This window comes from Hippoglossus stenolepis, chromosome 16 (genome assembly GCF_022539355.2).
Source record: "Hippoglossus stenolepis isolate QCI-W04-F060 chromosome 16, HSTE1.2, whole genome shotgun sequence".
NCBI classification, from domain to species: Eukaryota; Metazoa; Chordata; class Actinopteri; order Pleuronectiformes; family Pleuronectidae; genus Hippoglossus; species Hippoglossus stenolepis.
Window position 1 is genome coordinate 18,336,648 of NC_061498.1, and position 12,210 is coordinate 18,348,857.

The 12,210-nt window shown below is 40.5% G+C and overlaps 1 long non-coding RNA gene across 1 annotated transcript in view; it reads left to right on the top strand.

Annotated features, from left to right (window-relative positions):
• LOC124854986 overlaps positions 1 to 12,210 on the top strand; it is an 87,059-nt gene that overhangs the window by 38,772 nt on the left and 36,077 nt on the right. Inside the window, exon 2 of the long non-coding RNA XR_007034918.1 lies at positions 4,200 to 4,326. This is a non-coding gene — a long non-coding RNA (uncharacterized LOC124854986). The remainder of the gene's footprint in view (positions 1 to 4,199; positions 4,327 to 12,210) is intronic.

Genomic DNA, 12,210 nt, shown 5'->3' on the forward strand with positions numbered 1-12,210 from the left:
GAAGATTATATTTCTGTCATTTTCGCTTTATTTAACAACAACGGGGAAAGACATGGGGCAGGGGTCCTGGGACCGATTCAGATCCAGGATGTTGCACCTGCATGGTGTTCATCTCAGACAGCTCAGTGCTTGGAAGTCCTGGCCTCCTCATTTTTTATTATCAGGTACTTTACTTCCGACTTTCATTTAAAGCTAAACAAACGGTTTTACTCATATCATCTTCTATCCGCCGCTAATGGATTCCACAACGTACACTGGCTCAGCTCTAAATATATATCTGTCCCCCCTGTATGGACAGTGTCTGTGTCATTTATCGATTTATGGTTAATAATAGTCTTATGCTTTTTCCGCTGTCAGACTGGTTTGTAACCCCTTCATGGAAGGAATGGCATTATTCATGTTGAGGCGGTGGCACCTCTATTAATGTAATGAGTCAGGCCGTTAATGTGAGCCCGCTTCAGACACAAAGGGGATCTCTCAACCTGAGCTCCTGCTGCAGACAGGAGACCTCTGTGCCCTACATAACAACGGGATGTGTCATCACTGATTTATTTTGCCCTTGAACCTCCTAGTGATAGGACCTTGTGGGATAGCCTTTAAAAGAAGCGCCCGGAGATGAAATGAATGCTCTGTTCAAAACTATTGAAGGAGGTGCACTACAGCTGAAGGCTTTTAGAGACATTGCTGTAATCTAAAATGTGCTATTTCTCACACGTTGCACAGCCCTGGGATGGGCTGATCAGATAGACCGAGATGAATCTGACTTGGCCTGTGAGCAGCAGTCACTGCCTCCTGCATTGCTGGCCATGAGAGGAATTTGCAATGGATTCCACATAGATAGAAATCAATTCAAATTCAGCCGAGGCCCTTCACCTCGATAAGGCACTGCTACCCCTACATGTAGACTCTCAAATTTCATAATGAATAGATAAGGATTAATGTAATTTCAAACTGTCAACACCTGCCAGACGGCATGTCAAGAATGAGCTTATCATTGTGCCATGAATTTATTTACATGCAGGAACATAAACAGCCGAGTTCGTCCGTGTCCTATCCATAAATATGACTCCATGGTAACCGCGCGGGGAGGTGCATCCTCAGTTGTGCTTTAAACAGTCTTATTAACTCAGTCCACATGCTCATGTAATTAATGTCTGCTTACAATGCAGCTACTCTACACTATGCAACCTGTGAAGACACACAATAATTATGTGACCAGTTGAGTGACAGAGATCAAGAGATCAGGAAAGCAAATGGAGAAGGCCTGTCTGCAGCCTCATCAGGAGGGGCAGAGTGTTGGCCCGGGTTAATAGGCATCCTCCAGGGAGGTATTAGCTGGAGTTGAAGGAAGTAAGGAGGGAGCCTTTTTGAATTCAGTATAATAATGTCAAATACCTTTAAAAACCTCCTTTTATAATCTCATTGTCACGGGCCATTTGTAAATTCTCGGTCCAAGGCTTTATAATGTTCCCTACGCAAGCATAAAAAACCCCACTAAGATCCGATGAAAGAACACTTAATTTGAGCTGGACACTCTGTAGTACCGTCCAGAAATATCCGGCCATCTGCTTCCTGCTTCTGCAGCAGCCAAAACACTGAGCTAGAAATATTCTCAAACTGACTGACTGCGGCTTGATTTAGGAACAAGGGAAGAGGACAGAAGTGATTCAGACGCTGAAGACATGGAAGAACCAAAGTCCAACCCGGTGTCTGGATCCTGAAAGTCAGAGCGGACAGGATATCTTAAGTTTATAAGGGGAATGCCACTTGTAGTGGAGTGGACCTGTGATCGATTGGGATGTGAAGTGGCTTAGCCGTACCTCAGTGTGTGTCAATAGCTTCACCCTCTCCCTCAACCCTGCGATAAAACAGAGGCTCGGGGTACAAAATCAAAAGTCCACGTGGACCCGCGAACCCGCCCGCATCATTATAGTTTGATCTTATGACTTTATTTACTTGATCTGCGGCTAATTCCTCTGATCGCACAATCAAAAGAATCCAAACATTTAATTGAGCAAGCCCGGGAGCCAGGACACAAGACAAGGAGGAATTAAAGGTTGAATCGACAACAAATTAGGACGCGCTCCGCATCGCCATAGATTGAGACAAGGATTTAATTGGCTCCGTATCAGGGTTAGATAGCAGCGTTGTTGACTTTTGATTAGAAAAAAAAAATAAAAGGGCAAGGTGACTTGATATTGTGGTGATAAGCAAAAATCCCAACTCGATCACATCAATACGTTTTCCCGGGTGCACATGGGTGTCTCACCTTGTAACCAATGACAGTGGCCGCAGTGGCTCGCTTAGCAGACTGACATCAGAGGTTTGCTCGCGAGCGTGCATTGTCATACATTTATTGCTGTGTGTGCAGTGTCTGTTTTACTTAAAATCGTTCCAGTTGTTCCTGACATACTGTTGACTTAGAGGTCAGGCCGCACGAAGGCATAAATTTCTCAAGCATTGATGTGGGCTAATTCACAGCATGTCACACGGCCGCTCTTCAAAATAAAGGTCACCTCTAAGCAGCACTTTATGGCTTTATATCTGTTTTATAGGCAGGCGTGCAAAATTCATCAGAATCCGAATCACCTTTCTTTACCTGCATAGAACACTTTGTTTCTATGGGAAGCAAACTATGAACTCCTTGAGTACAACCCACATGAGGTTATCATATTTAATAATACTATTCAAATAAGCAATACGAAATAATACAAATGATTAGAAGGTGTGGATCTGTTCAAACTAATTTTCAGCTTAGTCGTGAGATCTTTTGCATCTGCATTGGACTCCCTGCATCATCAGACAGTATCGTCCGACTGTAAGGATGAAATCTGCTCATGTTTACAGCTCATAATTGTTTGGTACCACGTATGAAAAACTTTTCTGTTTCCCTGCGTCAGTAAGACGCTGCTCATCTTAGTTTACAGTAAACACCTAGAGGTCATAATACATTTCAAAGACTGTACAGCTACATATTCACAGCAGTGGATGCTTGTTTGGAATGTGAAGCTCACGGACACCTTTTCTACTTTATTTATTATACTTTTTTTTTTTTTTCACGTTTAAAAGATATAATAATATTTTTCTTTAGCATTAATACGAAAAACTGATTTAAACAGAAGATGAGGTTCTATATGATCAAGGTTGTGTTTTTCTAGATCAATACAGACATAACCATTCTTATATGTGGTATATTTATCTTGCATAAGAAAAACGATGCAAGACGCACCATAAAGCATGACCTTATACTGTATCCACTTGAAGCCTATATGTTTTATTTTGTATGGGATGATTTGTTAATGCGTTGACGGTACAAGTAAACAGCCTTCAGAGCTCGTTCTTTGGTTCGCAATAATACCATTTAGAGCTAATGTGTGGTGCGTAAATCCAGCTTTTGAAGTTGCCATATTCAGATGTTGTGTCAGAGTTTAACGTTTTGATTCACAGTGCTCTTAATTTGTATTTGACATCCACCTAGAATAATGTCTACCACCTTTTGCAGCTACTGTACATGTTGATTACAGTTTGAGCCCTCTGTGGTGCGAGTGTGTTGACATTATGTCTCTTTCTCTAAGCCTGTTATCTTTGTGCTGCACAGTTTGCTCTGCACGTTCCAAAATGCCACTCTTTGTGTCTTTAGGTGCGAGCGTATTAGTCTCCACGGAAACTCGTTTTACCAACACTTTGGTTGGCGCCAAATGACCGCGGCTTTGTGTGGAAGTGTTTTCCTTTTGGAGATTAAACGGTTGAAGGCAAATTGAGGTCCTGCTGGTTTTTATCGCCGGGATATTGAATAAGCATATGTGGAAAAATACCAAAGCGTAGCGCTGTAGCACATCATTTGAAAACAGATTATGATATATTTGTTTGCTTCTTAGGGGCCAGGGGATAACGGCACATGTAATGCCAGAGGTACTGCACAATTTTATCAGGTAGAAACAGGGTGTGAAAGGTAGCACCAAACATATTCGGCTGCTGTTTGATCCTTTGTGATTTATTTTTTTCCTTTCATTTTCCTGACCCTTTCCTAAACCACGACTGACAGCAGAACTTTTCTTCGGAGCCGTGATCGCACTTGAAAACAGTGACTTTTAAGCGACCATGTTTTTGCTTCATGTGTTTCCTCCCAAGCTTTTTGTATGTGTTTTGTCACTCCCTCTGGAATATTTACGTTCTTTCTCTCCCCAAAACGTCCACAGATAATTGCTTGAAAGAAGGAAGCGCCCAGGAAGGTCAGCCAAGACTCCTGCCTTAGGTGCCAGAGTGAGATCTACAGGACTACAATTACTTGGACAGACTGAGGCGGCAGAGTAAAGTGAATGACAGGTAGGAAATAATTCACATGAATCACCTTCTGTATTATGAATAACCACCTGCTGAGAGGACATAGCACGGTCAGTTATCCTCACAATTGGTTCTGAATGGCCCTTTTTGTCATTTGTTGGTAATTGCCTTAATTCTCTTGATAATATAACTAAATTAACCTCAGAGAACGTTCCTTCCTAATGGCATTCATGAGACAAGGTTGAAGTTGACATGCCAGCAGTCCCACAATTATATTTAGATAATTCTACTCCGCTGTTTGGCTTCCTCTTTTTTCTTTTAAGTCGAAACTTTAGAGGAGTCCTCTCCCGCTGCCACTCATTATTCATAATCTTCATTTTACCAAAACACACAGTGTTGAATCCTACATGAAGGGCGTTCTTTAAGAAATTCAGGATCACTCACATCTATTTTCTTTCAGGGGTACATCTGACCTTGTAGTAAAAAGACATAAAAGGCTGTCAGTCAAACCATCACGCCGTCTTTGTTTCCTTGTGCTTGTCATTCTCCGGAGGTGTGGAGCAGCCCCTGACTTATATCTAGTGATTCTATGCTCCTGGCAAAATGCTTCTCTGTCCTGCTTTCTACCTAAACCAGCGACTGCCTCGGGGTGAGGTGGAGAGAAGGTGAAAAGTAAAAAAAAAAGAAGGTTGAGAGTGGTGTATGGACGGAAGTAAATGGTTAAATCGTTCAGTGTTTTCAAACTTAACACTTTTACCTTTGAAAGCTTCAACCTTTTCTGTCAAATCTCAGGAACAAAGAAAGACTATTTGATGCATGAGCTGAAGTCCTGGGACATTTTGTGGGAGAATATAAAAACAATGCACCTAATTATTCTTTTTTAATTTGTAATTTTGGACATGTAAATTGAAATGGCATCAAAGCCTCAAGCCAATCAAATTCAGTTGTTCAATGCCAACTGTTGACTGAATACTAGCAGCCTAAAACCAAACCAGTCAAACCAAAGCATATTTATTGTCCCCTGGTGGCTGGCTGCAGTATAGGTAGTAAATCCTGCTGGAACATGAACCAAACTAAAAAGTCAAAGTACACGTCAAACACATTTTTCCCAAAGATGGTTTCAGTCATTTTAGCCAGTTCTTATCACACTGATGTACTCCATGTCCAAGTGGTTATTCTCATGTAATTTTGGTTTGAATCAGGTATTTGATGATGTTAACATTTGGGATATCATGATTGACAGCCAAGACTGATTTGCAATTGTTCGAGCTCATGTATCGGCTGGGCCTCTATACCACGGCTCCATCCCTCGACCACTGCTGTGCAGACTCTGGCTCCAAACGATGTTATCGGCACAAAATTATCTCCGCATTTGTACCTGGGATATTTTAGTTTCATTTCTCAATAGTGGGAGGAAGTGGACGCGTCACCCATCTTTATTTAGAGTCCATTTTATATGTAGAATTTTTTATTTCTCATAAGCATCGACCAATTGGATTTATTCTGCCTGTCCCATCGTGTTTAAAGATTTGTATTCCACTTGGACACTTAACCTATTAGCCTGGTTTGCTAACATTAGCACTGCTTCTTTGTTGTTCAGGTTAGCTCGGTACTCAGTGTTGCGTTTGCTCCATATTAGGTGGGAGCTTAGCAAGCATTTCCTATTTGTCTTTCTTGAATCAGATTTGTTGATGGCAGTTGACCACTCTTTAAACTCTCAAGTTTCCACGGCGCTCCGGGGAAAAAAAAAAAAAAAAAAATCGGTGCATTATCCTCATTACGTTGACTAATGATGACAGAGGAGGGTCACACTTAATGACAAGACACTTTATTTACGGAAGACAAAATGTTTGTCCGGTGCGGGCACACGCAGGTGATCCATTTTAAGGTAATTGGTATTGCACCTGGCAACTGGCTGAATAACAATCAATGAGCTTTCAGAACGGAAACGAGGAAGAAGGTGGAAACGAATGTGAGCGCTGTCACATTATCCATCCTTATTTATCCATCAGATTTCTGCACATATCAAATACACATGCTAATCGTGAATGCACAGTCCGACAGCTGTAGCATGATGTACTCCTCTGTGTCTACATCAAAGGAAAGGAAGAAAGGACTTGTACAGCCACTCCAACTACAAACACATGTATGTATACATATACTGTATATTTCCTGGCAAGAATTCATTTTAAATTCAGTTTGATCCCATGCTCCAGTTTGCTGTCTTAAGGTGCTGCATCGATAAATAACAGCTTCATTTTACAAGACTCATATCATTATTTTAGTTCCGCTTTTATTCTAATAAAACGATAAAAACATGATTCCAATTTAGAGCAGAATCTGGGATTTGATGCCCAAACACTGACCAACATTTTTTTTTTTTAAGTTTTCTAATCTTTGAGGCAACCTGTTCAGGATATACCATGTGACGTCAGCTGGGGTTGGTTCCCTCCACCCTGCGACCCTCAAAGAATAAACTGTATTGATGATGGATGAATGGATCTTAGACTAGCCATGTCTATTTTCCTGTATTTTTGTGGCTAAATATGGCTCATATTAAAACCCTCCTCACAGTTAGAACTGATGCGCTCATGATCTGTCACACATCGGGTCAGTTTGTGTCTCATTCTGTCGGCGTCTCATTTGCCCGTGTGCGATGTCTGTGCGTGCTGTTGACCACAGTGTTTAGGGGGATTTCAGACGTTTGTCCGTCTAACCACCAGCTGGCTGACCGGCTCAAACCCTCAGCAGAACATCAAACATCACAGTATCTCGCTGCTTGGCTCAGTCTCACATAAACAGATCAAGGGTACCACAGTGTTTTCATTCCAGTTGATATGGAAATGTCACATCGTTTCAAAGAGAACTTCTGTTTTATTCATGTGTAATATCCTTTTACATCTGACTGCCTAATGTGGACCTGGAAGAGCTCGAACCAAGCTGCTATCAAGCAAAAAGCAGAACAAGCTGTACTGTAGAAATACAGTACGCTGCCAGTGCAGTTGCTTTGCTGTAGAAGATGGAGATTGTTGAAACTAAAAAAATACACATTTGTCAATACTTGAAATATGGCTCTGCTTTCTGTACAGAGGCATTTTATGTAAAAAGATAATTGACCTGCATTGACAAAGATGTTGTTAGGTTTTCGGTTGGTTGATGCCTCACAGCTTGAGGTAATGATGATTTTAGGAGGAAAATTGGTGAAAATAAAGAAAAAAAACATTTTTATGAATTAGAATAGGTTTCATAACCCTTTTGCTTTCTTCTCTTGTTGTGATGAGTGCTGTAGACAGTGTGCAGATGCGTTGAGTATCCATCAGACAGATGTACAATGATGTGATACTGTGATATTGACAATTTCAATGTCTCTTATATCAAATCAAACATTTAGTTTTTTTCATAAATAAACAGCAATGGTACTGTCATTAGTTTATATACCCCAAAATGTCTAGAAGCTAATGGGGTAGAGTTTATAATTAATTACAACAATTTATCTAGAGCTGCAACTAACTGCACTAATTATTTTCCTTATTGATGAATCTACCCATCATTTCCTCGATTAATCAATTAAAGATTTAAGCTATGACATGTCAGAAAATAGTGAGAATTATCCATTACAATTAATCTAATCTAAAGGTGACTCAGTCAGATTGTCTCATCAACACAACATAATAAATTATTTAATGTCACTTAAGGCGAAGACAAGCAGCAAACCCTTCAGTAACAACTGTGTGGAAATGCTTGAAAACTGACTTGATGATTAATTGATTGTCAAAATGGAGTCAACAAATCGTTTCAGCTCCGTATGTATCAATGAAAACAGATTAAATTATCCTTAGGAAAAGTTTTACGAGTATTGTTAAATATACTCACATGTGAAGGAACATGTGACACGGGGTTCACATTACTCGAAACTCATATCTGTCTGTTCAGTATCTTCTGCTAAAATATAAAACGCATCATCCCCTTCCCAACAAAGGGAATTGTAGTTTCTAGTATAAATAGTCCAATAGATACCAAGGCTGTAGTCTCCTGGTTGACCGACTGATTGGTTGCTTGATTTATTTGGATTGTGTTACCAGAACCTCAAGTGTACATTTTTGACAGTATTAGTTGCATATTGAAGCTCAACAAAAACATTGCATCATCTAAAAACAATTGGCTACTTCGCTAGCGTTAAGATACTCCGTCAACGCTTGAAGGTTTGAGTGTGAACACGTGAATTTGACTTTTTCCCTGTTTGTGTAATAATTTCTTAATCTGCTGCAAATACTACATTTTTGTAGTTCTTTATAATTAATGTACATTCATATCATTATGTAGCGTGCATTTCATGCACTGTGGCCAATCAATGGGTTGAAGATAAAATAGCATTTTAGTCGACCAATCTTTTCTTTGGTTTACTACAGCCTGAGGTGAGACCATATGTGTGATACTGTAAATTCAGAATTGGTTGTTAGGCAGCCGCAGTGCTTTGCAGATTTGATAACACTCTGTAAACCTTTAATACCTCGTAAGGCCATATTTGACCTCATCAGTGTGTTTTGCACGGCCCCTTACAGCACCGGGACTCTATCGCCAGTATGACTGGCACCTTGCTCTAGGGTCCTGCTTAATTTTTCCAATAGTATATCTTGTGCCGCACCTTATATATCTCCATTCCCAATTATACATCGCGGGAATGGGAAATTAACATAGGGCACATCATAAAAAGCTTGATAACAGAGCTAATACAATTACATTAGAGTGATTAAAAGAGGTTGAATAGGTGATCTATTACATTGATCTTAAATGCATTCAGACTTAATTTAATTTAACAGTGCTATAATGCTGTAGTTAAAATATGTCCTATTAGTGTTTGGAGCCTGCATGTATAACGATTAATTATTGAATAATTGTTCATGCATTCCAACACTGGCAGGCTCTGAAGGGTGATTTATTTTCTTCAGTGGCTGTACAGAGATAGGGCTTAATTACAGTGGATAGCCTTATCTCCCTTCTCTAATCCGCTCTTTGGAGTCTCCCGCGTTCACGCCATCTAGTCGTCGATATCATCAGGCTGTTGGCAGAGCCAGACAGAGAAAGTGATCCCCAATTTCTCTGTCACATTAAGGCTCATTCATGAAGTCTCTGCTGTGGCCCTGACTTAAGAACTCCAAAGTGGGAGGAAAGAAGAGCCCCTGAGTGCCGGAAACCGCTCTCCCAGTCTGAGGTCAGCCCCGCGTGGCACATTACCCATTTGTCCTGTCTTTGTCAGCTGGATGGACTGAAGAATGTGTGGTCAAATCTGATCAGATAATGGGCTCAGCAGCAATTTGTGGTGGATATCCTAGTACTAATGTAGGCAATTTGTTTACCGCCTCCTTCCAAGTGCACTGTATGACTGTGCTCGCAGCAATGTTGACCAGTGCTTGCCGGGCTGCAAGTGCTTAGAGACAAATATCTTTCCAGGCTCTTTCTCTTCTCAATGATTTGAAATCAACAAGGCTAGATCTTAAGAAGGGAAACTCAAATTCACCGTTTAATTATTGTGGCCTGATGGACGGTTTCCACCACGGTTGGCATTAGCTGTTGCATATATTAAATAAACATGGGTTGAATTAAATGTTGGCAGCTTGAAGCGACTGCAATAAGGAGTGCCAGAACAGGGCTGGGATCATCTCATGTTTCCTGTATAATGATGTGATGCTCAAATTGAACAACACATTGAGCAAACTTTACAGATGGTCAAGCAAAGCCAGAAGTTTGACCTTTCATGACATGTTGAGTCATTTTCAGGGACATGTGTTGTTTAAAAGAGATTCAAGCACCTGAATATGTTTGTATGACCACAAATACACGACAGCACTGTCCATATACTTTTGTCTTCGGCCCCCTTACTTCCTGTCAATAGATCCCTATTGGAACCCCATACAAATATATTTTAGAGAATAGCATGCTTCCAAATTTGTGGCAACAGTCTTGGGATGACCCTTTTTTGTTTCAAAGACAATGCGACAAAAAGCTTAATTTGACAATGGTGCAAAACCCTGGATCTGGGAGAGGACTCAAACTCTGGTCCTACTCATGCCTGTGGAGGATTGGTTATTGCACTTGCCGGCTTTGACGTCAACTTAATGCCCTTCCCTTTTATACTCCGTGCAGTCTTCTGCTGAATGATAGGTGTCGCCACTGAGAAAATACAACACCACTGCTGGATAAAGGAAAAGAAGAAGAAACGCAAACAGAACCGTTTTAGGACCGGCTTGTTTCCTTCAGGAGCACATGCATCAGGCTTGTCTGTACTTTACTGCCTTGAGAAACCACTCGTGGAGGTTTTTCCATGGTTTCCTGCAGAATCTCAACAGATCTCCCTCTAGGAGCCATTTGGGAATCTCTATGCTCCCTTAATGAGGGCTCATAGAAATGTCTGTAGAAACTGACCTGTTCGCAGACTTTTGCCTGCAGCTAAATCCATGTTGCACTAGATACAACAAGTAAGAAAAATTGTGAGAGGCGCGACCAGCAGAAATGAAGCCCCACCCCAGTGAAATGATGTAGGACAGGGATGGCTGAACATAAACTAGGCTTAACATGCAAGACAACCATTCAACACCTCTTCATTGTATGGCTTCATAAAGGGTAACGCTGCATCCTGCATCGACACTGACCATCCTCACTGGACCTTAATCATGAGGTTGGATGTCCACATACCTTTTGGTCACGTACAGTACATTTTAGAAACTGTACACTTTAGTGATTTCCCTTGGGAATCAATATATATTTAGCAATTGCCGCAGGTAGTTAAATGTAGCACCCAGATTTGCAAACGGGATAGAAAAAGGAATCATCCAGTTAAACAACATGTAAGAGAAGAAATTCAATTGAATTGTCCTCTGTTACATTTTAATGAGCATTACTTGAACCCGCAGCCGCATAACAACACTGGCAGATGTGAGGAAGAGACAAAAAAGCCTTGGGAAAACTAATAATAAAAAAAAAGGGACGCGCATGGTTGATGGTGTGGAATCGTACACACTGACTGTCTTTCAGTCGTCTCCTACCTGTTTTCTGGAGTGATGAACACAGCACAGGAGAAGCTCAGTATGCTGATTTCTCCGGCGCATGACAGTGAAGGCTGGGTGTTCTGCTGTACTTTCATTGGCTGAGTGGGTTGATGTTTGTCAGAAGGTTTTTTGGCGATACTAAACATCGAAGTCGGTGCCGTGTGCATGGTTTTCAGGAGCCAAGGAGAGAAATGTCAAACTGAATGCACCGACACATTCGCTCTTGAACTGTCATTCCGGGCTCGACGGAGGCTCAAACTAAATCTGGAGACAATTCCCAGTGCAAGAGAGAGGAGTGAGCTAACTAAGACGAGCAGAGATCCAACACAAATGTTTAATGAGGAGATAATATATCACCACACACAATCTTGGAATAATGTGATTACTTGGTCTTTTTGTCTTGAGAATGAGATTTTTTTTCTTCTTCACCCCTAGTTCACAAGCATAATACGTTTTTAATGTAAGTTATAGAAAAGTTAAGTTTTCTTTTTCTTTGCTATTCTCGCCATACTTTCATGATGAAGTACTCTTCCCTTGGTTTTCATTTAGGTTTAGGAGATTAATCCATTGTAAGGAACATTAAGCTCATTTATTTTCTGATAGGGTTTTTTTTCATTTTCCCTATATTGTTTAATCATTATTCTGCTATTAAGCTACCTGGAGACCTTGATTCCTCGTTAGGTTTATAGATTGAAACAATATATTTGTCTTCTTTTTAATTTCATTTGCTTCCTATGAATCTTTAACAATTTATTTAGCCAGATAAATAGTACAAAAGCTCCCATTTTTTTGGTCATGGCTAAACACTACTTCTCTGGTTGATATATTATGCTCAAATAAATGAGAACTAAATTATTAAATATTATGAAATGTCAGTAAA